Source organism: Crocodylus siamensis, chromosome 2 (genome assembly GCF_052110815.1).
Source record: "Crocodylus siamensis isolate JL-2025a chromosome 2, ASM5211081v1, whole genome shotgun sequence".
NCBI lineage: Eukaryota > Metazoa > Chordata > Crocodylia > Crocodylidae > Crocodylus > Crocodylus siamensis.
The window spans coordinates 73,313,799-73,338,760 of record NC_143396.1 but is presented as its reverse complement, the minus strand read 5'-3'; the positions used below and the strand labels follow the sequence as shown (position 1 = coordinate 73,338,760).

Sequence of the window (24,962 nt, the reverse complement as noted above, 5' to 3'; positions counted from 1 at the left end):
AACATTTAAAATAAAAACACTGAAGGTTCAATTTCTGCTTGGGTGTTATCACTAAAAGCAGTGTTTAAGATGGCTGTTAATAATCCATGATTTATGGGAAGTGCCTAGTGGTGGTTGAATAGTTAGATAACAAGTTTGGATTTCTTCCACAGAATTTTACATACTCTGAGCAAGGGGGCTTTCATGGACTGTTTTAATTAGACTCTTGGGGCCTGACTTTCTAAAGACTGTTTCACAAGTGGCCGTATGTCATGAATGTTTTCCTGGTTATTCACCTTCCCTTGAAGCCTATGTCCTTAACTGAAGACCTAGTGGGTTTTGTCCTAAATGAACTTCTCAGCAGCAGCAGTCACAGTTTCAAAAGAAAAAGCATTCCCAAGGTTAATCATCTTTGATTAGAAACAGTTGAGTGGCCAATTTATTCCAAATTTTAGACTCCCATTTCAGTACAGGAATCACTCTGCCTAAGTGTATAATGTCTGCTTCATGCCCTTTTTTACCCTAATCAGGACAGTGGAAAAATTCTCTTCTATGGACTTTTGTCTGAATAATGAGCAATGCAAAACTGTATATGTTTAAACTCTGGCCTTACTTTCTTGCAGTTTTCTAGCAAAACCTTGGTATGTTTGCTTCCCAGGCACATTGTATTTTGCATCTTTAAAACAAACCAAGAGTTTTGTTTTTGCAAACTAACTTAATTCTCATTAATGCTTTCTTTGCCCTAAAGGGCTGGTGTCCCTTTACACATTTCATTATTTATTTGTGTTATTCAACAGACGGTTTAAAGGTAAAGGTGATTTAAACTTAACCAGAGGCAGTCTCTAAACCACTCATACATCTCTGAGATGAGGAAAGTGGGGATTAGATTCTGGGCTCCGGCTCTGGGATATCAGAACACACAGGGACAGCCCCAGGGGTCAGGACATTAAGCTACTGTCCTGACCTTGGGATTTTAGGTTAGTTGGGAACTTCCTTTCTGCCTGATCCAGAGGAATTCTTTTTCAGCTGGTCGTGGAGGTGTTTCTGGCTTTTGTAGACTAGCAATGCATAGAAAGCCTGCTGAAAAAGGTATGTAGCTGACTTACCTTTTGAGCTCTGGATAAGTCCCGGGCTCGAGATTCTGCAATTCCAATTGGTTCAATCAGAAGCAAGTCAGGGTAAGCAAGGCCATGCCCTTTCCTCCACGGCAGGGGGCATGGAGCAGTTTGGACCTGGACTTCGGGGGTGGAGCTCCTGAAGCATATAAAAGGAGAGAGTGCTTGGCACGCTGGAGGAAGAGAGATGCAGCAAGGGACAGCGAGGAAAGAGGAGCTCCAGAAACAACCATCCTTGGGACCCCACCTGTGCTTTGACAGTGCACAGATTGGCACACAGTGCTCAGGCTCTAGGAGCCACTCGAAGTGAATTGAGCCTGTGAACCCGGCAAGTAGCTGGGTAGGCAGTATGTGGATCGGCACACGGAGAGCCAGCCCTGGAAGCGACTCAAGGATGCTCAGATGCCACACGGTGTGCAGGTCACCCCTGGGAGCAGCTCAAAGCTGCTCAAGTTAGCCCTGGCTCTTGGCCGAGTAACTGGAGCCCCGAGTGTGGCTCCGCATTAAACTAAAAGAGCCCCGGTCCCCACAGAAGGGCCCGGGAAAGAGAAGAACCAGAGCCAGTAAGGGCTCGGCTCCCATGGGAGTGCTCTGGGTGTCCAGTGTAGGGCACCGGGCCATCAAGAGGAGCCAGAGGTGCTGCCGGAGAGAGGCTCTCGCAGGACCAGCCACCAGATCCTTGGCTGCTTCATAGCAGGAGTGGGAGTTGCTGAGGAAGCGGGTCACACAGGGGAGGTGGGCTTGGGAAAGGAGGGTCTCCATTGTGGGCAAGGGTGTGTTCACATTCCAGGGCCCTAAAGAGGAGGGGCTCCAGGGAACAAGCGCACCACCTTATTTTGCAATTGTTGTTTTGTGCTGTAGAGGTTAATATAGTTATGGATACTCCTTAAGGGAGTTTATATGGGTTTATCTGCTTTCATTGCCTATATGTGTTTATTGTCTATTATCGGAACTTACCTGTATTGTTGCCTGTGTATGTCTGTGGTATAGCTACCTCAACCTAGCTGAGTTTATCTAAGTTGATATTCATATGTATTTATTGTGTTGATGTCTTGACTTACCTGTTCCAAAGTGTTAACGCTTATTCTGTGCAAGAGGGTTAATTATTGCATATGCTGTGAATCACCCAGTTTATGTTTTTGCAGTCCCTCAAACTGGTGCAATATGTTGATTGCAGGTTATTGTATAAGGTGTCACACACTAATTTTACTGTAAAAAATTAATATTTCTTATTCATATTTATTTATTGTAGCAAGAAATTTGTATATAGTTTAGTGCTTTGTCTCAGCCTGGCTCTGTAGAGAGGAGAGGGAACTGCTCCCAGGTGGCAGGCCCCTCTCTCTGCACTCTTGCCTGACCACCATCCCTTCCAGTGGCAGACAGGGCACACCCCTGTGTGTATCCAGGCTACAGGTATATTCTCCCTGTTTTCTGGAGACTTGAGGCCTTGTGTTGACTGTCAGTTAGGAGCACATCTTATTTCAAAGCTTCTTTCAAACACAGAAGACCTTGCAGTCATTACGGATAATTCTCAAATATCAGTTCAGTATGCAGCAGTGACCAAAAAGTCAATAAATATTAGGCATCGTTAAGAAGGGACCAGAACAAACCAGAAAACATCATTTTGCCACTTTATAAATCCATGGTTCTTCCACATCTTGAATATTGTGTGTAGCTCTTATCTCCACATTTTAAAAAAAATGCAGTGGAATTAGACGAGCTACACAGAAGAGCAACCAAGATTATCAGGGATATGAAAGAGTGGCCATATCAGGAAAGACTGAAAAAGCTAGGACTTTTCAGCTTGGAAAAGAGATAGCTAAGAGGGAATATGATGATGGTCTATAAGATCACGAAGGGTGTGGACAAAATGAATGGGGAGCTGTTATTCACCAAATACAATAGTACAGTGATAGAAATTATCAGGAGGCCAATTTAAAACACAACAAAACACTTCAGGAAGTACCTTTATTTTAACTCATCACACAGGTAACTTACAGAACTTATTTTCATAGTAGGCTGTACAGTCAGGTAGTATAACAGGGTTCCAATTGGGGCTGGACAAATCCATAGAAGACAGCTGCATTGGGAGCTATTAAACAGAACAATCATGGATGTGTTCTCTGACATCCCCAAAACCATTGAAGCCAGGGAAATGGATTGTCCTAGATATACTCTATATATACCCCATTGATATACTTTATCTAAAGCATCAGCTATTTATCACTATCAGAGACAGGACACTGGGCTGATCACTGGGGATCCCTAGGACAATTTGAGCTGTGGGAGTAGGCTTTTAACCACTTCCACAGCTTTGAGGTGACTCAGAGCTGTGCACAGGTCAGAAGGCAGATTTTCATGGCTGGAACCATGTCCCCACCCCTTATACAGTACCAGGGTGACCAATCAGCTGACCTGGAAGGAAAAGAGGGCACTCTTCCATAGCTTGACCTATCCTTGGAATACATGGAACCGATTGAGCCATGGAGACGTGCCTCCTTCTCCCATCCCTTGTGCAGATCTGCGTCTGCTTAGGGGCAGAGGAACATTTACACTAGTGCTTGAACAATTCAGAGAGTCTCCCTCTTCAAGATGCGGCAGCAGAGTCCCCACAGGACACCCTGACAGCTCAACACTGGGCAGGCTAACAGGGAACCAGTACTTTCTCTTTCTCCCTTCACTTGGAGGTGGGGCAGGGGAAGAGTGGCTGGAAGAAAGTGAAATACTGAGGGTCTATATGACCTGAGAGACACATTCAGCCATTCAAGCTAGCATGACAGAAGAGAAAATCTTCCTGGTTTGTGGAAGAGAGAGTTCTTTTCCACGAAAAAAACTCTTAAATGGCTATAGGTTAGCTTTCTGTTCTGGGAGAAAAGCATTTCTCCTGGCATAAATGGAATGCCTGTCCCTAGCTAGAGGGAGGTTCACACAAATAATTCCTCTGAACGTTGTATTTATTGTTTTATGTGTCATGTGAAATAACAAGCCCCCGCTCTTAAATATTTCTGTGTTGTAAGAGTAGTTTGTTTCATTAGGCTTTTAGGAGAGCATAAACAAACAATCTAAGTAATATAATGAAAAGAATGCTTAAAATTAGCTGTAGTTTGCTTGAATGACCAAACAATCATGAAGCAAGTGAAAATTGATTACTTTATTTGGTTTGATCTAACTCTAGAGAATATAATCTATATGTAGCTGAGTTTTGCCTATTGCCCTGCTAGGGTAAAACCGACATAAACCATAACTTTAATATTCTCACAGACATATTAATCACTAGGCAGATGTTTGCTGCCTGTAAGGTCACCAGCTCAGGAATGATGAAAAGTAAAACAAAAGTACAGAGGTAACCAAGCCTGACTAATTCTATGTTAGGGCTGCATAACGCTTTGAACATAATCCAATTGTGGCAGTATTGATTTGGGAAGTACAGTAGTGATTGAAGGAAAAACTTTATTTAGAAGTAAGTAATGAGGGAAGATGACTCCAACAGCAACCCAGGAAAAAAATCAGACATTTTTTGTTGGTAAATGTTCTCCCAATGTATTTAATAATGCAAATGCATTTTTCCTATTTTAGGATCAAGAAAATGTTTGCAGTGTTTTAACCTTGTCCTATTCTGTTTTTAGTGCTAAGAGGAAGACAAGTTACATTATCCATGTTCGCCTTCCCAAAAGAGAAAAAATACTTTCTGACTCATGCATTTATTATTTTTAATAATAAAGGAAATTAAAGGGAAAGAGAGAAACCAACTAAATGTTACATTGTTCTCACATGAAAAATGAGAAGTTTCGTTTCTTAAAAAGAACTTGCATACAAAAAAAGTCATGCAGAACTAAAGATAGGCAGTGGTATTAATCAAGAACAGGTCTATGATGCTAAGTAGTCTTTTGTGTCTGTTTCCCTCGGTGCTCAGGAAAAAACATAATCACAAATAAATTTTATTTTTTTAGATATAGTAATCAACCTATCAAAATCAGATAATATGCTGAAGGTTTTTATCATTTTTGACGAGCTAAATTTGAAACTAATTAATAAAATCAAATTTGGCTAAAATGTAGATAATATTTTATACTTTATGTTTTATGGTTTTTCTTTATATTTCAAATCAATAACATTAATTCTGAGAACAGTCTTGAAGAGAATAGAATATGGGCAGAAATTTATCTAAATACACATATAGGTAAATAAGCGGTATGGAAGATAAAGATAAAACAGCAATCACTATTGATATATCCATTTTAATAAGAAGCTGACAATTATATGTATACACCCATGAAAAAGTCTGTGCACATACACACGCTTTTCACAAAAACATATTAGATGGACATTAATGTTGCAAAATCAAAAGTTAGTCAATACCAGAAATAAGGTGTCTGTTCACTATCAATTTGATCCCCTTGCGTGCGTGCATTATGCTCCAATCTTTAGCTACATATTCACATACTATTTTTCCCTCAAGACTCTGCCTCATTCAATAAACATGATTGATAATACACACTTAAGGAGCAAATATTTCCTATTTGCTTTAGCTTTATTGTAAGAAGTGGCTTCAAAACCATCCTTTAAAGATACAATTACTAATTTCCTTTCTACGGCACTCATAGCTATAGTATATGAATGCTTCACAAACAAAACTATTTTTATTTTTACAGTATGTATCTGAGATTGTATTATTAGCCCCAGTTTGCAGACTGGGGATTAAGACACACAAACATTAAGGTCAAAAGTACGCGCTCATTTTGGTGTCCTATTCAAAGCATTGAGAACCACAATTTTCAGAGAATTAAGCAGTGTGCACACAATAGCATAAGACTGGGTAGGCACAGGGGGGCCATGAACACTGGATTCTGCCTAAATGGGAAAGGACACAGGAATGGAGCCTACCCCTTCTTCCTTTTACACCTTACTTGCAGCAGCTCTAGCTCCAGTAATGGGGACAGCAAAGAAGCGGTGGTAGTGAGCAACGCAGGGGGCAGTGGATAGAGGTTCACGGCTGCTGCCGAGGGTAGGGGTGCCAACTCTTTTTTAATCTATTCCAGGAAATTTCAGGAACACCAACACGCCTGAGACACACAGTGCAAATTACCCACATGCTTGTGTATATCAGGTATGGATTATGCACAGACTTTAATGTCATGAAGGCAAATGCACATTACTATTACATTTTAAAAACCCACTGGTCTACTGTATAAATTGGATTCAACATTTAATATTTGTTTGAATGCCCTATTCTTTATTTCCTGGGTGACTCTTAGCATTCTCCTGGAGATTTAAATCTAATTCCTGGAGACTCCAAGGCAATCCTAGAGGGCTGGCAACCCTAGCTCAGGGAGCTGTTACATGCATTTTTTGCCACTGAAAACTGGTGTTTTTAGCCACTTTGACATGCATATTGGAAACAAAAGAAGAAGGTGACATCTTCATCAGTGGCAGTGAATTGACCACTGCTCCTGCACTGTGCATTGTTGCTGCCCAAGACACAGCACTGGCTAATTTACAATTCAATCCATGTTTCCTAGTGGCCCCAGTCGCAGCTGTGAGTACACTACATTCTGCACCCCCAACCTCAACTCACGCAACCTGAAAATGAGAAATGCAATGTTGTGGAATCGGTAAAAATTCTGATGTACAGGATTTGCCCAGCATCACGTAGAACTGTGTTGCAGAGACAGGGAAGCTTTAAACATGAGGCCATTCTTTCTCATTTTTTACACTCCCATGCCTCATTTGCTATAAGCCTTCCCAGTTCTGCACCAAAGGAGCCAAGAGTCCTACTGAGAACAGTGTCTTTCATTATACAATCTCTGAGGGAGATCAAAACTTCCCCAAAAGAGGCAGGAGCCTTATGGAAAAAGCAGTATGTTGTGTTCATCCAAAGGCTATTTCATAATAAATGCATGCAAAAGAGTTGATTAAATTACCACAGGCAAACTTAATTTTGGCATTTCCTGACTTTTGAATGCTTGATTTCATGATGCTAACATTTTAATATAATTTCTTATATATTTTTTGCTAGGCTTTTCTTTAAAGCAAACTGAAAAAAAAAATTCCAGAATGTGTAATGATATTAAAATATGTATGGGTTATCAGAGGGTCAGAACCTTTAGCTCTGCAGCACAGGCTTCATTCTGTATGGAACAGCGGTGCTCAGGATGCAGAAACAATGCCAGCTGGAACAGATACTATAAAACAGTTCCAGCCAGTCCTCAAGCCCTGGTCCCCAGCACACTGACCAGTTATTTCTGCTTGACCCCAAGATCAAAACTTGATCCTAAAGAATATTGAAAAGCCGAGGCACTATGTATGCTTTCTGTTATTCTCAGCTATTTTGATTTGGTTTTGATCAATTAATGCTTCTTGCTCCATCTTTCTTCCAAGACTCCAGTTGTTGATGTAATATAGACAGTAAGTCTTTCCATGTCACTTAATTATTGTGTTCTCATTAACCACATTCCAATAGTGGATATTTGTTTTTGCAACCATAGTGATGAAATATATTTATTGGCCACAGTCACAAGAATTCTAAACAAGTATCTGTCTTTGTTTAATTTCATCAAATCAGGACATTTTCCTGAAACCAAAATAATAGGGATTTGGGGAATATTACTGTGAAATATGTTTTCCATCATTTTTATGACAACAGATCAGAAGTCTTCAAATGGGACATCTCCAAAATATATGAAGTTATCATGTTTTATCTGATTGTGTTTCTGCCAGCTTTTTGTTTTAAATCATGTATCTTTTGATTGGTTTTGTTTGTTTAGGGCAAACCAGTTTGCCATAACTTATCACCATAATTTAGTTTCACGTTCTGTCCATGAGATGAATCTTCTATCTATTCATGGCAGTTAACACTACATCATTCAAGTTAATGGATAAATATGCTTGCAGTATCATTTCTTAACAGATTAACTTGCAGTTTCCTTATGTAGTGCTCTGTTGAACATAAATTAATTTGGAAATATTTCAAATCTTATTTATGTTTCACCAAATAAGTTAGCTGTTTTACTAACTCTTCAGCTCTAAAATTTGAGATCAAGTTAATCTTTTTATATTAAAATTTGGTAACCTGATAATTTATGTTTGCTTTTATTTTTTCTTATGTCTAGTTTTTTTCCAAGAAAAATTAAAATATAAATACTTCAGGCTACCTGGGCATTTCAGTGATGTTTGTTTTTATCTGATGAACTCTAGCAAGTCCTAACTCACTGAAATTAGTAGATACCTTTTAGTTGTTTACAAAAGGCTTTGTATCAGACTTATAATAAAGGACAGTGCTATACTGTAGATCAGAGTGTCCAACCTTTTTGAATGTGGGGGCCGGATCATGAACTTTTTATCACCCAGTGGGCTGGCGAGCCATATTCAAAGACCTCACAGGAAGTGGCATCACATCAGGAAGTGATGTCACATGACCTTTGACACCAATGAAGCTGCAAGAAGTGACAATGAAATGGATCTGGAAGTGTGGTTTAAAATCCAAAATAAAAACAATATGAAAGCAACAATGAAATAATACCAAACACTTGACTAAAATAAACACTTAGGTTACAGCAGCAAGCTATTTTGGCATTCCTCCCTTGTCACCTGACAGCTTTGCAGGGAAAGGGACCAGGCCTTCGGTGCTGCTTGGTGCTCTGGCCACATTTTACCCAAACCCATCCCCCCAGACACTCACTGCTTGGAAAGAAACAGGCTGGAATCAGGGGCTCAGCAGGCCATACCCAACACCCTTCTGGCTGCCTTGGCCTGAGTTTGTCAGAGTTTTGCATCCTATTATTATTTTTTAAAGGTGGAGGTGGCCAAGACCTCTCGCCCGTACCACACAAAGTGTCTGAGAGAGAAGGGTGCCCATTCTGCTGCCTTGGTGGCTGTGGACACTGCCTTGAAGGGGGAGGTGAAAGGTCAGGGATGCTCCTGGTTTCCCTGCATTGTTCTCTAGCCTTCTCCAGCTGAGCCCTCTCTAGTGCAACCTTGTATTCATTTTTATTATTTACTTTTTGGGCCTCTGTGCCCCCTCGGCTGTACCCGTACAGCCTTGGAGAGAGATGGCCTCCATCCACGGTGTTTGGTGGCTCTGGGCCGGGATGCAGCTGCAAGGCAGCCGAGTTGGTGCAGGGCGGCCTGCAGCCCTGTGTGGGCAGAGCTGTCTGCTTGGGGGCAGCTGGAGGAGTTTAGTTTTCTCTTCCTGGATACAAGCCTGGCTCAGGTGGCTCTTGACCAGTGGCAGCTGGCAGGCTGCAGGGCTGGGGGCTGTTAGCCGGAGCCCAGCCGCCCAGGCCTTTCAATGACACATGGCACTTTTGGCCTCATGGCTGCAAGGAGCAGCCAGGACTGGGAGCAGCCAGCGGGGCAGGGCAGGGCAGTGCAGAAGCTTGCTACTTAACAGGTTGAGAAACACTGGTCTAGGTATTAAGTATTTGTCATGGACTAAGAGTTCCAGGTTCTAGCCCTCTCTTACACTGGTTTAAACCTACATCTCCCATTTCCCAGCAAAGTGGTCTAGCCATCAGGCCCATGAAAGTGGCCCATAACATCTACTTCACTGAAAGAATTTTTAGCCCTTAGAGTCAAATTGTGTCTTCATTTACAATGGTTTAAATTTAGAGCAATTGTGTTTACAAAACAAAACACTCGCTAGTGTGAATGAAATTAGAATGTAGTCCTTTCACTGAAAAAAGACCACCATGACCATGCTCTCCACCCAAAAAAATCCCACAAAGATTACCATATAAATATGCCTCTACTGGCTAATCATATGAAATCTATTGAAATGTCAGTTACCCTTACTTGTGTTCAGTTTTATGTGAAAGAAGTTAGAAGAAAAGATCCCATGGAAGACCACTAGGTGAGAGAGAACAAAGGAGGTAAACCTAGTTGGAGGTTAGGCTGGAGTCCAGTTCTGGGTGCTGCACTTCAGGGGGGATGTGGATCGTATTGAGAGGGTCCAAAGGAGGGCCACTTTCATGATCAGGGGGCAACAGGATAGGCCCTATGGGGAGAGATTATGGGACCTGAACCTGTTCAGCCTCCACAAAGAAGGCCGAGAGGGGATCTGGTGGCTGCCTACCAATTTGCCAAGGGGGATCAGCAGGCAATGGGAGAGTCCCTGCTCCCCCAAGCACTACCGGGAGTAACAAGGAATAACGGCCATAAGCTGACTGAGAGTAGATTCAGGCTGGACATCAGGAGGCACTACTTCATGGTCAGGGCGGCTGGGAGCTGGAACCAACTTCCAAGGGAGGTGGCGCTTGCCCCTACCCTGGGGGTCTTCAAAAGGAGGCTAGACAATCACCCATGGCAGGGGGTCAGACTTAATGATCTGCTTAGGTCCCTTCCAATGCTAGCAACTGTGAAACTATGAAACTAAGGTAGGAAAAGGAAAGGAATACCACATTTTACTGGATATTCAAGAAGGTGTTGCACAAATATAATTGTCTTTGTATCTTATAACCCACAAGATATGAAAAGCTGTATTGCATTTTCTTGCATCTACAGACCCCAAATTAGATATTTCATTATTTTGGAAATGCAGCACGAAGAAAAAAAATGATTAAAGTCATGGCAGAATGCTGACTGCAGAGGATCTTGACTACAGCAGCTGTAGCTATGAGAGGGTTAACACCTTAGAGAATGAACTCTGCCACTTCCCTCCATGAGGATAGCAAAGAAAGAAATATGGCAGACAGCTTTGTCTTCCTGCTTCTATTCCTCCATGCTTCTATTTCAGCGAAGAAAAATCAGCTTCCCTGCTTAAGACATGCACACCAATTTCAGAGGTTTCAGAGGTGTGATTTTTGGGGGAAAAGATGAATGTGATATAAGAGTAAATATGGTATATCATAGAACAGCAATGGTTAAAGTGAAGGGGCCAATCCTCAGCTGCTAGCATAACTAAACAGACTTTAGTGGATCTATGCAATTCTATATGTTGATGTTCTGCTCCTATAACTTCAATTTCTTATGAAAAATTGCACTGCACACTACAAATTGCATGGTACACTAGCTTGTGAACACATAATTACTTCAGTGTTCTAATTGTGACATCATCCCACATGACAAGGTAGAAGTTATAAAATTTGCAATTCTGTTCAATTTGGTAACATAACGCTATTAAGCGTCACCGCAGGAAATCAAACGGAGGGACAAAGTTACTTTTAAATATTCAAGTTTGCCTTTATTTCCAAAAGACTGACTCCAGTACTTATTTTTTCTATAACTCTATATTCTAAAATTTGGGTCCAAACAAAACCCCCAAAATTGTATTTTTAGTATACACACATTTATGAAATACTAATCATCATATTATTTTAAGTCTAGTAAAAACTTTAAATGTTTACTAAGAAGAATTGTTTTCTACAATTGCTAGATCCTGTTGCTAAGTACTTGAAATGTTTTGTTCAGTTCAGTGTATTAACATTCTAGGGTTTCATTTTATTTCTCTATAAAACAGCAGTGGATGCTGCCTTATTTAGATATGTATATACTCTTTTGTTTCCACTTCCTGCTCTTTGCCTTTACTCAGACTGCTTCTATGGTTGAGCCACTGGCCATTTGCTTGTGAGTGAACTGTGCATAGTCAAGAAACACTTGATAGAATTCCTAATAGAAAAATATGATGGACTGAGATGGGGCAATGTCACATGGTGTGGATACCCTTCTGGTCATTACCCTCCAGTTCAGCATATCTAATCAAAATTCAAGGACCTCCAATCACATGTGATTCACAGAGTGGAGCTTTCAGCCTCTAAAAGAGGGAGGAGAGAACTATATGGTGTTTATTTCATTTCACCAGTTTCCATCAAAACCATTTCTATTGGTTTTCAGCAAACCAAATTAACAACAAAGGAGATACTTGAGTTATAGCTCAATGAGAGTCCCTTTGCAGCCTGCCATAAATAGCAATGGACAATATGGATTCCCCAGCCCCTCAATGGCAACAACAGTGGACACCTTAAAGTGGTCTAGATAAGTTAGCTTTTTGCAATGATTAATGTAAGATTGCTAAAAAGCAATGGTATGCTGAAAGTTAGAGTAAATTCTCATTTTTTTCTTGTGTTTGGAGAGACTCCATCACTAGAGTAGCCAAGCATTAAGTTATCAATCAAGTTATCATTCAATTATAAAATAAAATTAATTGGTTGGTTGTAAACTAGAAGATGGCTGCAAATGAGATGTTTATATCAGTAAATCTATACTAGAATCTTCCATTACTATACAAGGAAACATGTTCTCACTTGCTCCTTTGCATGTCTAACAGAATTACTGTCCATTGGATAACACTGATAAAAATCGCACCTCTGTTGTTTGAGAACTCAGTATTTTTTTATGTTGCATGATTCATAAACCTGAGTTTGTCCTATCCGCCAATTTTCTATGCAGTTGACAAGTTAAATTTTGCATCCAATAGCACATTCAATTGACCTTTTGTTATCACCACTGCATTTTCATATGGTTGCCACAGACAGAATTAGATGGACAAAGGGTACCACCAAACCTGAAACATTTTTACTTTTTCATTTTTCAAATTACAGTTTGCTATGTCGGGGCAACCAGCAGGGAGCTTGCTGCTGCCTGGCTAAGCCCTGATGTAGGGGGAGCTGTGCTGGCTGAAGGGACAGCTGTCTCCCCACCACATGAGGATTGGGATAAGTCCTGGTCCCGGAAGAGCTGTGCCAGCTGCGGGGGCAACTGTTTCCCCATGTGGCCAGGAAGACATCTGCCCCAACCAACACAGCTCTCTTGACTATGTGAAGACTGGGACCCATCTTGATCCCCACATGGCTGGGAATACAGCTGCCCCTGCAGCTAGCACAGCTCTCTCCACCTGACAGGATCACCCCCGGTGCCCCCTACCAGCCCCCACTCAACAGAGCCTGGAGCTCACCCTGTCTGCTGCAGGGGGACAGAGAATGGCAGGAGCAGCCCTGCCGCTGGGGGTGTGGCAGGCCAGTAGGGGGTGCTTCTGCATTGAGCCACCCACCTTACTGCACCCAACCACCTTCCAGGCTCCAAGTGCCTCTCTGGGGGCGCCTCATGTCTGGCCAACCCCCTTCCTGGAGCACATCTGGTAGCTTGGGGGTAAAAACTGCCACCATCCAGGGCTGGGCTTGATTCTGGCTCTGTGTCCCATGGGTAACAGGCCTAGTAGCCCTCAAGGGTACTTGACTCACTTCAAGCACTTGGGGGTGCTTCCCTCAGTCAGAAGCACAAGTAGTGGTCTCCCTTAAGTCAGCCGAACCAAGGGGACTCCAAGGCATAATCTAGACCCACTCCCAGTAAGTCTCCCACACTAGGTACAAAGGAGAACTTTATTGGTTACAGGGGTTAGGGTTGGAATAGGGTACAGGGTAGAGCAATATCAGAGCAATCCCATAGAGCAAACTGGCATGACTGAGTAGCCTTTGATCATGCATCTGAGTTACTGCAAGCTATATATCTAGTTAGATTTCAGGTAGCTTACTCACAAGTATCATCCAGAGGCAGGTTGAGATTCCCTCTGAAGACAGGCAGTTTATTGATCATGAGTTTTGAGAGAGAGAGCAAGTTTCAGATGGTCAGGCTCTTCTCTCTCTTTGAGTCTTCCTCATGGCAACTGCCCCCTCCTCCTGGGCAATCCTTAACTTATACAGTCCTTATGATCTCATTTACCTGGTCCAATGGAGGCCAGCACCTGTTGTCTGTCAGCCAACCAATTTGAAATGCATCACTAGTTGCTGGGCAGACTGACAGTCTCTAGCTCCACAGGGAGTCCAAGCCCCTCACCCAGCTATGTTCTGCCAGTCACGTAGACAGAGAGAGCAGGTTTCCCCTCTCCCTTAGGAATGTATCCAGCTCAGGTTACCTAAAGAGATAGGGTAAGGTGTGCATCCTCCGCTGGGCTCATCCTAACCAAATTGTCCCAGAGCAGAGTTTTTGGGGAGAAACAGAGGTGGCCTTCTGCCACAGGGGGTGCTCACATAGACATGCACCTGGGAGTGCATTAATGAGCCTGAATTTTTTGCACAGACAATTCAGGAGTGTTAGTTGCATGCTCCCAGTGGGGGGCATCTACCCCAGTCATTTACTGCAGAGTAGACTAAATAGCTGCACAGTAAACATCTCAGCATCTATATGTGCAGAGCTATTAGGCTGAAGTAAACTAATAAATACAAGTACTATCCTGCTGCTGAGTTTTTTTACTTTGTAGCAGTGCAGGTGTAGACTCTGATGTGGCTGGCTGGGGCAAGAGTGTGTTTCAGTGCGAGGACTGCCTGCTGGCTAGCCCCATGGTGAAGCACCCTCTTGCCCCAGCCAGTCCCTCTGTAGCACACTGAGTCAGGACAGAGCAGCCCTAGGCTGCCAAGCTGACCTGCTGGGCCTCCTGCCAACCAGGGCTGTTCCAACCCGGCTCAATGTGCTGTGGTCCTGGGTGCACATGTAGAAGTGGCACCTGGGAACAATGAAGTATGCATATTAATTAATCCCAGTGTATTATATCTTACTGCAAAACCTCACTAGCAGAATTGTTGAAAAGTTGTTCCCTTTTAAAAAGTTGAGACAAGGGTGTTTTTTTTAAATCTGTAGTGCGTACATGCTGTATTGTAATTTTTCATATACCTTAGGGGAAAAAAAGACAACTATAGTCTTATGGTGCTTTCAGCTATATAGAATTCCAGGCTTTAATTAACAATAAAGATTTACTCTTCCAAAGATTTAGTTCAAGGATTATAGTTAGTTTCAGTCTAGCACAGGAAATTGTGTTCTCCATGGTTATTATGTATCTGTCAACCAGATTCCTAATGAATTCATTTTATTGCATGATAACAGAATTTTAGTAAAAGTAATTATCTGAATGAGTTGCTTTCTGTGACAGCTGAATCATTAAAAAGAAAAATAAAATTAATCAGATTTCATGGCACTTAGGACCCAGAGTAATAGTATCTACCAGAACAAAAGCTGTAAGAATCCTTGACTCTTAAGTTAGGTATTCTGGCACCCAACATAAGGTATAGAAAGAGTTTGAAACCTACCAAAGAGGTTTTCAAAAGCCATCAAGGGGAGCAGAGAGAAACCAAAGTCAGCCAGAAGTTAAATGAAGAGGAAAGGTGTCAGGCTTAGGAAAGAGTAAAATGCATAAGAAAGGAAAATGCAGAGGAAAGGAGAATAGTATATACATTTTGAATCTCATTTTATATTTCTAAGTTAATAATACTCAGCAATTAAGTTTCAGATGCTCAAATTGCTGTACAAACATTAGGCCTCAGTGAATAAGCCAACACTTCATTATCAAGAGCTAGGAGTGGTGTCAGCCACTCTCAGATACAGGCTGCCCTGAGGTCTGTTTTTACTGTATTGATACTTTCAATGTTTTCTACTTCATAACCTTTGAAGCATTTTTAAACTATTGTTTCCTTCATCTTGATTCTTATGCATGTCTACTTAATTTAAATTCCTAGAAATTTTATTTAAAGAGGATAAGGTCCTTTGAGAATGAACAAAAGTAAAAATAACTGAATGTAAGGCTCTGATGTGATTATATCACTGTTTAGATAGAGTGCTTTTTCCTTAACAAATAGACTTTGTTTCCCTAGATGATTATTGTCCAAACCTGTACAGCTAGTCCTTTTAATAATTTATACTTTCAAGAGGGCATTTCTTACATGGAACAGGACAATATTATTTTAACGTATATTTCATACCTGTTGCTGGAATTCTCGTAGATTTTATAGACATTAGGGCTGGAAGGGACCTCGAAAGATCACCGAGTCCAGCACCCCACTCCAGGGTCAAAGAAGCCCAACAAGATAAGCATCCAAACATTTCTTAAAAGAGTCCAGAGTAGGTGCTTTTACCACCTCTGGAGGCAGTGTAGTCCATGCCTTGGGGGCTCGGACAGTAAAGATGTTTTTCCTTATGTCCAGCCTAAAACGGTCTTGGAGGAGTTTGTGACAGTTGGACCTTATCATCCTTTGGGGCACTCTGGTGAACAAATCCTGATGCACACACTTTATATACTTAAAGGCTGCCACCAGGTCACCCCTGAACCTGCACTGTTCCAGGATGAAGAGTCCCATTGCTCTCAGCCTCTCTTCATAAGGCCTGTTCTCTTTCCCTCTGATCATGCATGTGGCTCTCTTCTGGACTCTCTGAAGCTTCTCCACATCCTCCTTCAATTGTGGAGCCCAGAATTGGATGCAGTACTCCAGCTGCAACCTCACCAAAGCCAAGTACAGCAGGAGGATGACATCCTGAGATTTGCTTGAGAAGCATCTATGGATGCAAGCCAGAGTTTTGTTTTCTTTACCAGCTGCAACATCACATTTGTGGCTCATGTTCATCTTGTGGTCAATAATGATCCCCAAGTCCGTTTTATTTGTAGTGCTAGTGAGCGTAGCACTGCTGAGTACGATGTGGATCCCCCCCCCCCCAAGGTGGAGTACCTCACATTTTTCATATTCAATGTCATCAGGTTTATATCTGCCCACTTTCTAAGCCTATCAAGGTCAGCCTGGATCACCAGCCTATTCTCGGGTGTGAACATTCTACCCCAAAGTTTGGTGTTGTCGGCACCCTTGGCCAATCTACTTTTGACACCAATGTCCACATTATTAATAAAGATGGTAAAGATTATAGGTCCAAGGACAGAGCTTTGGGGGACACCACTGGTTACAGAGTGCCATGATGATTCACATGCATTGACTACCACTCTCTGGGTCTGACCTTGGAGCCAATTCCCCAGCTATCGGACTGTGATGTAGCCGAGGCCACAGTTGGCCAATTTTTCCATGAGGAGATCATGGGACACCAGATCAAAGGCTTTTTTAAAGTCCAGATATATGACAACAATCTCTTCTCACTTTTCCAGCCTCCTAAGCTTATCAAAGTCAGCTTTCCTAAATTTGAGGACTTCTGCATTGCTGACTGACTTGTCAGCTTTGTGATGTATAGCAAAAGTAATCAGCTCCTGGTCACTGTCTCCCAGCTTTCCTTTAATTCTTAGGTCACTGACTAGATCACCCCCTTTGGCCAGTACCAGGTCCAGCAGTGCTTTACCTCTTGTCAGTCCATAGGCTTGTTGAGTCAGCTAGAGCTCATCCATGCACGTGAGGAAGCTTTGTGACCATTCAGATTTGGACGAGTGCTCTTCCCATGAGATGTCTGAGTAGTTGAAGTCTCCCATGAAAAAACAGGCACCAAGAGCATGCAGCCTCAGCCAGTTCCCTGGCGAATTCCTGGTCAAGCTCTTGTTCCTGATTAGACGGTCTGTAGTAGACTCCTACCATTGTGTTCCCTGTGTCATGTTCCACACGTTTGTTAACCCAGAGGGTCTCCAGTCATCCTCCATGGGTGCCAATGTCAGCTTGCAAGGACGTGTAATTTTCCTTGACAGAAAGCTACACCTCCACCCCTTTTTTCTGCATGATCTTTTCTGTACAGGGTATAGCCATCTATACCTGTGGCCCAGCCATAGATGGAGTCCCACCAGGTCTCCGTTATCTCTATAACTCTATATCTCATTCTTGTTTAGCAGGAGGACCAGTTCCTCTTGTTTGTTCCCCAAGCTCCTGGCACTGGTGTACAGACACATAAGTGTCCCAATGGAAGCCCTAGGCCACCTTGTACTCCGAGGAGGACACCATTCTATGGCTGGGGTAGGAGTGGATTACCTTGAGTGCCCTAACGTGCTGGTTTTTCAGTAGTTGCCAAGTGGGTGTGCTTTGGTGGTTGTCCACCCATCCCCTGGTGGGCTTAGTTTAAAGCAGGTCAGCCATTCTGCCTGAAAAGAACTTCCTTCCCAGTGAGGTGAGGTGAAGGCCATCTCTTCCCAGCAGACCACTGCCTCTCTCACCAAAAGGCACATTGTGCTCATGCAGCCGAAGCTTTCACAATGACAGCAGCGCTGCAGTCTTCAGTTGACTACATCAATCCGTCTCTCCCACCTCAGCCCATGACCCTTAACCTGGAGGATAGAGGAAAAGACCACCTGTGCTCCAAACCCCCGAAGCCCTACTCCCAGAGCCCTGAAGCTACTCATGACACGGCTGGAATTGTTCCAAGCCATGCCATTTGTGCCCACATGGATAAGAAGCATAGGGTAGTGGTTGGAGGACTGGATAAGCTTTGGGATCCTCTTAGCTATGTCCTGGATACGAATCCCCAGAAGGCACCACACCTCCTGGTCTAAGCAGTCAGGGAAACAGGTTGCTCCCCCAGTCCCCCTCAGGAGGGAGTCTCCCACAACAACCACTCTGCCTTTCATCTTAAGAAGAGTAGGGATGGTAGTTGGTAATTTTGATAACTTTTTTCTAGATTTGATCAAATTACTATTAACTGATACAATGAAAAGGACCTTGAAAACCTATGTTAGTTTCTGTATGAGTCTCTCTCTCATTGAAGCTGTAAATATGTATATTTGTATTTACAGCTTCAAATATTATATACAAGACATATTATATATTTACTGATTTTTTATATGAAGCATAACACATTGTACCATACAATATTTATGCCTTTCTAATCCTACTTTGTCCTTTTGGATTATTCAGACTCAACATTTACATAATATTTCACCTGTACAAAACACTGAACCCTTGTAGATTCCCTTGATAAGAAACAGCATGTGTGTGTGTGTCTAGCCAAGATTTTAACAAGAGACTCTGACCATTTATTTTTGTAACCTATGATGAACTTTACATACCAGGGATGAGTATGATTTCATGAAGCAGGAGAGGGAAACAGATAGATTTGCTTTTTTTCCATTTAAACAGAAATTATGTTATGAGAGGCAACCCTACTTGGCACAAACTTATGAACACTTTCTTAACCATTGCTGTGTCTATAGAACACACTGTTTTTGTAATTCAAAATGCTGCATGCGTGTGTGGCAGACATTCAAAAAGCACAAGGCAGAATTGATCAAACCTTTGTGGGTTTCTCTAAGCTGTGTAGAATGGATTGGGAACAAATACAGCACAAATTCTTCTTTTGAAGGGAGTGGGGCACACAGATGTCTGCACTGGCCAAGGCCAGCAAGCTGGGGGCACACTCACATGCCTCCGGAGAGTATGCCAGAGACTCCCTAGGGCAGCCAAATCCAGATAATTGGTGGGTCATGCCTGACCGGCTGCCATGCACACCCCCAACCCCCTGCTGTTAGCCACAGGGAGGGGAGAACCAGCACAGAATCTCTCCCCAGCCCTGCCCCACTCCAGCTGCCAGCAGCAGTGGAGGGAGAGGAAAGGGGGAACGTGGAGGCCTCCACTGCACAGACCCAGTCCATGAAAACCCAAAACAACTGAGGAGGGTATGAGGTGTGGGCTCCCCCTGCCACACACTGACTGGCCCAGCATGGTTTCTTTCTCCAATCCTACATCCCACCAGCTATTAGCAGTTGCAGGGAGAAAGAGAGAAAAAGAGGCCCCTGCATCTACCCCAGCCCTCTCAAGCCCAGCCAGAACAGCCTGGGGAGGCATGCAGAAGGGGCTTCCCCACTCCCCCACTTACCGGCTTCTTTGCCAGCCCCACCCCCCCACCAGCTGTTAGCAGTTGGGGCAAAGGGGGAAGAGAGAGAAGCGGAAACCTCTACCTCTTCAGCCCCCTCCCAGACCCAGCTAGAACAGTTGGGAGGCATATGGCAGGGGGTTCCCCCCCCCGACTGGTCCAGCACATCTTCTTTCCCCAGGCCTGGTATGGGAGCCCACAACTTGCCTGGGCTGCCAGGGGACCACAACCTAACTTGAATGAGGAGGTGAAATGGTACAGAAGTTCAATAGGCTAGTCTAAATGAAACCAATTAAATCTGATACTACATCCATTCAGGTCTATCTTAGACCAACTTCCACCATTTTTAAAACAGTTTACATGCACTGAACTTCTGTTCTGTTACAGGTTTAGATTGGTTTCCAATCACTTATACCTAGGGCCCTACCAAATTTACAGTACAAGTGGAGTGTACTGCAACTGCTTTAATCTTGCCAGTTGCCCTGCATGTCCCCTGTTCCCCCCCCACTCCCTGCTGCTGATTGGTGGAGGGGCCCCACTTGCGGCTCACTCCTGATTGGTGGGGAAGCAAAAATGGATGTTTTAAACATGCTGCCATTTCTGCCTCCTGCCACTGATTGGCCAAGGGTCTCCAACAGCCCTACTGCTTGCTGCTGACAGGTGGGGAGGCAAAATAAGCACCATGTTTAAAACTGAGTTTTTTTTTTCCCTGCTGATCAGAAGTGATCTGCAAGCAGGGACCCTCCACAGATCAGCAGTGCAGTGTGCAGGGGAACCTGCAAGAATAAAGGAACTGCAGCGTACCCCACTTCCACCGTGAATTTGGTAAGCCCTACTTATACTGGACTATATGTAATTTCTGTGCGTAACCTGAGTGCATATATAGGTTTTCCTATTTTAAAAAGTCTGACATGTAGTTCTGCTCTTCAAAAACATGTTTGCGAGTTTCCCAGGGATGAATAATTTAGCAATATCTAAACAGAGGGGGAGACTCCAAAGAGTCTAAAAAAAGGAAAAAAAAGTCAACCTAACTCACTCTGAAAATTGCCAGGATCTCCTGTTTAACTCCATGATTTGCCTCAAGTGCAGAGGCAACTGGTACCTCCTGAGTCTGGGGGTGTACCTGCAGAAGCCGCTAGCAGTGTCAGAAGCGGGAGCAGAGCTGGTGAGTTTCTGGTGGTGGTAGTGGGGCCGGAGCTGACAAGCATCCGCAGACACCACCAGCGGTGTCAGCAGCAGGGACAGCCCTGTCAGGAGAGGCACATCAAGTTCCTGCAGATACCAAGGACAGCACTGTCGGGGGGGCACGTGCCCCCCCACCCACACATTGCCTATGCTCAAGTGCATCAATGAAATAGTCTGAACAACTTACCTATGGTTATACACAGAGTTAGAAGTAAAAATTTAACTAAATCCCAGAATGCACTGTTAAGTGTACCAGGTCATGTAACCTATGGTAATAGTTGATGCAGGTGTTTAACACAGATAAACAAATTTACTAGCTCATGTTTTTTTGAAAGTGTAATTAAAGTTTTAGTGACTCTACAAAATAACAAGAATAGCAAAGAAAATACCTCATATTTTTAGAGGGCGATATACTATACTTGATCCATTTGTGCAAATCACACCAGTATCAAAAAGAATCAGAATATGAGAAACAACTAAAAAATTGCTTTCAAACTTGCTGTTGAGTATGGTTCCTACTTGAGACTATTTAGCTTTTTACACTGACTGGTTTTCTGCAGAGACACTGCCCAAGACCTATAAACGAAGTGTATGTACTTATAAGGATCCTCTTACTGGATACAAAATGTCTTGATCTTAATTGATTGCTCTGCAGAAGGAAGGTTAAGTTCTTACAAACCATATGATTCCCAAGTGCCTCAGATGTTAAGAATTTTAGATATGTGGTCACATCTTCCTAATGAGGATCTAAAATAGAGCACTCAAGCCTTGCCATTAAGACCAAGCAAGCTTACAGAAGTTAAATGAAAAATATCAAGCTGATATTTATAATTTAGACAACATCATAAGCCTACTTACATCACTGTTCTTTGGTCACCACTGCTTTCTCCTGAATGTATTTTCTCCTAATAAAAATGTAACGAAACTGTCCTAAACACATTTTGCTTGAGAGATAACATCACAAAATTAATTTAAACCATGTGACTATAGAAAACTTCTGTTTTCCCTGTAACAAGCATAGGGTGGAAAAAGCAGAAGCTTAAAGATGAGAGGGGAAGTAAATGCATGAAATTATGTAGGAAAGATGGCAAAGCATTTGTTAGGATTTCTAAATCAAATGTGCATTTTAAAGATTGTTTCTGGGTGTTAATGAATGGCATAAATTAGTCCACCATTTTTATATAAAAAATAAAAAAATATTTTTATACATCTTCACGTATTATTATGTTACTGGATAGTCTTTTCCCTGGTTAACAGACTAATCACAGACAACAGTTAAGAACTATAGTGGTATAATTACACTAATTTAGTACATGTGCTCATGTCTCCCTCTACTGTCTGGCCCCAGCAATTATTATTTGTTTTATTATAATAACATAAGGCCCCAGTGAGAACAGGAACTTCCTGGGAATACCGCAAAATGAAGCAAAACAGAGCCCCTCCACAAGAGGTTGCAAAATGCTGGATCAGGGATGAAAAGTAAAATTTAGGGAACAGGGGAAAAGGAAGAAGGTAAGTAACAGCAATACATTTGCTCTGTGCTTGTTTTGATACAGTCTAGTTTTTTGTTTTTTTTAAGAGAGAAACAAAATAAGTATCAGCCTACTGCTCACTGAGATGCAAAGCAATTTTTGTACTGATGGTTCCCCAGTTCTGCCCCAAGGATGACCCTCATGTCTATATCGGTATGCCACTGTCTCCATTAAATGCATCTGTGAGATTTACTGGGCTGTTTCTCTAACTTCATTTCATTCAATTGTTATCAAGAAGGGGCTTTTTTGTTAAATCCCCCTGGAGTTCACATGGTATATGTGCAAATACACAAAAGGTATATAAAACTTCGAAAAGCTCATGCTTGGATTCAGCCAGGCCACAAAAGTTCAGTTTTGGCAGATTTCCTAAACAAAAGACCTCCTTCACAGGAAAATATGCAAGGATGTTAAGATATTACAAAGGAAATTAGAATTTAGAAGGAAAATTTCACCCACTGCCTCTAGTCTTATATTAACTACTACTGGTAGGAAAAATAGGTCATCTAATTTACAAGGCCTCACGTTAACCAGTCACTCTCCCCCTTTCTCCCCTTATGTCTATTATTGCCAAATGAGACAATTTCAAATATACTGAAATGTTTTGCTATGTAAAACAATGAGAGTTGAACAACTGAATCTCTGTGCATCAGGCTATGAGATCCCCTAGGACTCATAGGTTCATAGTTTGTAGGGTCGGAAGGGACCTGAGCAGATCATCAAGTCCAACCCCCTGCCGTGGCAAGAAAGACTACTGTCTAGCCTTGTCTTAAAGACCCCCAGGGTAGGAGCCAGCACCACTTCGCTTGGAAGTTGGTTTCAGATCCTAGTTGCTCTGACAGTGAAGTAGCGCCTCCTGATGTCTAATCTGAATTTACCCTCTGTCAGCTCGTGACTGTTATTCCTAGTCACTCCTGGTAGTGCTCAGGGGAATAGGGACTCCCCCAATGCCTGCTGGTCCCCTCTGACTAGTTTGTAACAGGCCACTAGATCCCCCCTCAGCCTTCTTTTATGGATGCTGAACAGGTTCAGGTCCCGTAGCCTCTCCTAGTAGGGCCTGCCCTGCTGCCCCCTGATCATGCGAGTTGCCCGCCTCTGGACCCTCTCCATGTTGTCCACATCCCTCTTGAAGTGCGGCACCCAGAACTGGACGCAGTACTCCAGCTGCGGCCTGACCAGTGCCACATAGAGGGGGAGTATCACCTCCCTGGACTTGCTTGAGATGCATCTGTGGATGCATGACAAGGTGCGGTTGGCTTTCCTGACTGTATCCCCACACTGCCTGCCCATGTTCATCTTGGCATCAATGATGACTCCAAGATCCTTTTCTGCCTATGCACTGATGAGAAGGGAGTTCCCCAGCCTGTAGGTATGGTGTTGGTTCTTCCTCCCCAGGTGCATCACCTTGCACTTGTCAGTGTTGAATCCCATCCTATTCTCATTCCCCCAGACAGCTGTAACCTGTCTGGGTCCGATTGTAGCCTATTCCTTCCTTCTAACGTGCCCACATCCCCCCACATCTTAGTGCCATCTTTCCATAGTAAACTGCATTTACAGAAATAGTCATATGCAGTTCTATGCTTGTTGCCTGAAATATTAATGCTTTATGACTCTTGTGTTTAGCAATTCCCACAGGATCATTTTAGCATCCTGCAGTTCTCAGTGTTGAAAGTGTTGATGTACAGCTTACAATAATATGTAATTTTATCCTTTTGCCTGCATTAGCAAATGCATACATAGCTTCAAGATGACCAAGTCTCCTCTGATATGAATCTAAAGTTTCTTAAGTTATTTCTCTGATTTGACAAAAGACATGTGTTTCTTACCAAGTATTTTAATTTGGTAAGGAATACTCTTCCAGATTTTGAACATCTGTCCTATAATTCCTTGCCTTATCTGTTTCAAGTACTTCATTAAAATATGGCAATAACTTCATGCGTGGTGTAATGTTCAGTCTAGCAACATCGTTCAGTTCGTTGTCTGAGAACTCAAGACTGAAAAGATTAAAAAGTTCTTATCAGTTGACTCAAGGTGGCATACTCTAAGCATTTTTCCTTTATATAGCAAATTTAGAAAAAATCCAGGATATTCTTTGTGCCAACCCACTATTTATTTTCCTGTTATTAGTCTGTTACTGGGAAATAACAACAGAATGAAGTTTATTTGTTTTGCTACATATATGTCCAAATAGGATTAAAGTAGGCTTCGTGCTGACCCTCTGTACAGTGGTATATTCCACCCAAGTATGTTTTAGAGTAGGTGAATCCTTTAATCATTAGCCTATAATGTTGTTCATTCTTGCATCTTTTGTTCTGGCCCCCTGAATTTTGTATCGCTTTCTACAAAGTGACTCACCCTCTCCAGGCAAGATGGAAAGTATCCCAAATCAACCTAGCATACAGCCCAGCCATTAGGCTATTCTCTTTAAAAGTGAGATGTGTGGATTTGAGCCCCTTCAGACTTAGATGAGTCAGATTCTTTGTTTTTAATTTCCTGTTATCATTGATGCTAGACTATTATGGTGGATGGCTTTATCTTTCAACTATCTTTCAACAGCAAGTGACCACAACTGCATTTTGTCATGGGCCAGATCCTGTCAATGAGTTTTAAGTGTTCATCAGATTAGTACTAGGAGACTTAGTTAAAAAGTGCATAGTTCCTGAATCCAGAT

The 24,962-nt window shown here is 42.5% G+C and overlaps 1 long non-coding RNA gene across 1 annotated transcript in view; it reads right to left on the bottom strand.

Annotated features, from left to right (window-relative positions):
• Positions 1-1,099: 1,099 nt before the first annotated feature.
• The window catches only part of LOC149870394 (uncharacterized), a 123,413-nt gene continuing 99,550 nt past the window's right edge, over positions 1,100-24,962 (bottom strand). The window contains exon 4 of the long non-coding RNA XR_016440439.1: positions 1,100-1,233. This is a non-coding gene — a long non-coding RNA (uncharacterized LOC149870394). The remainder of the gene's footprint in view (positions 1,234-24,962) is intronic.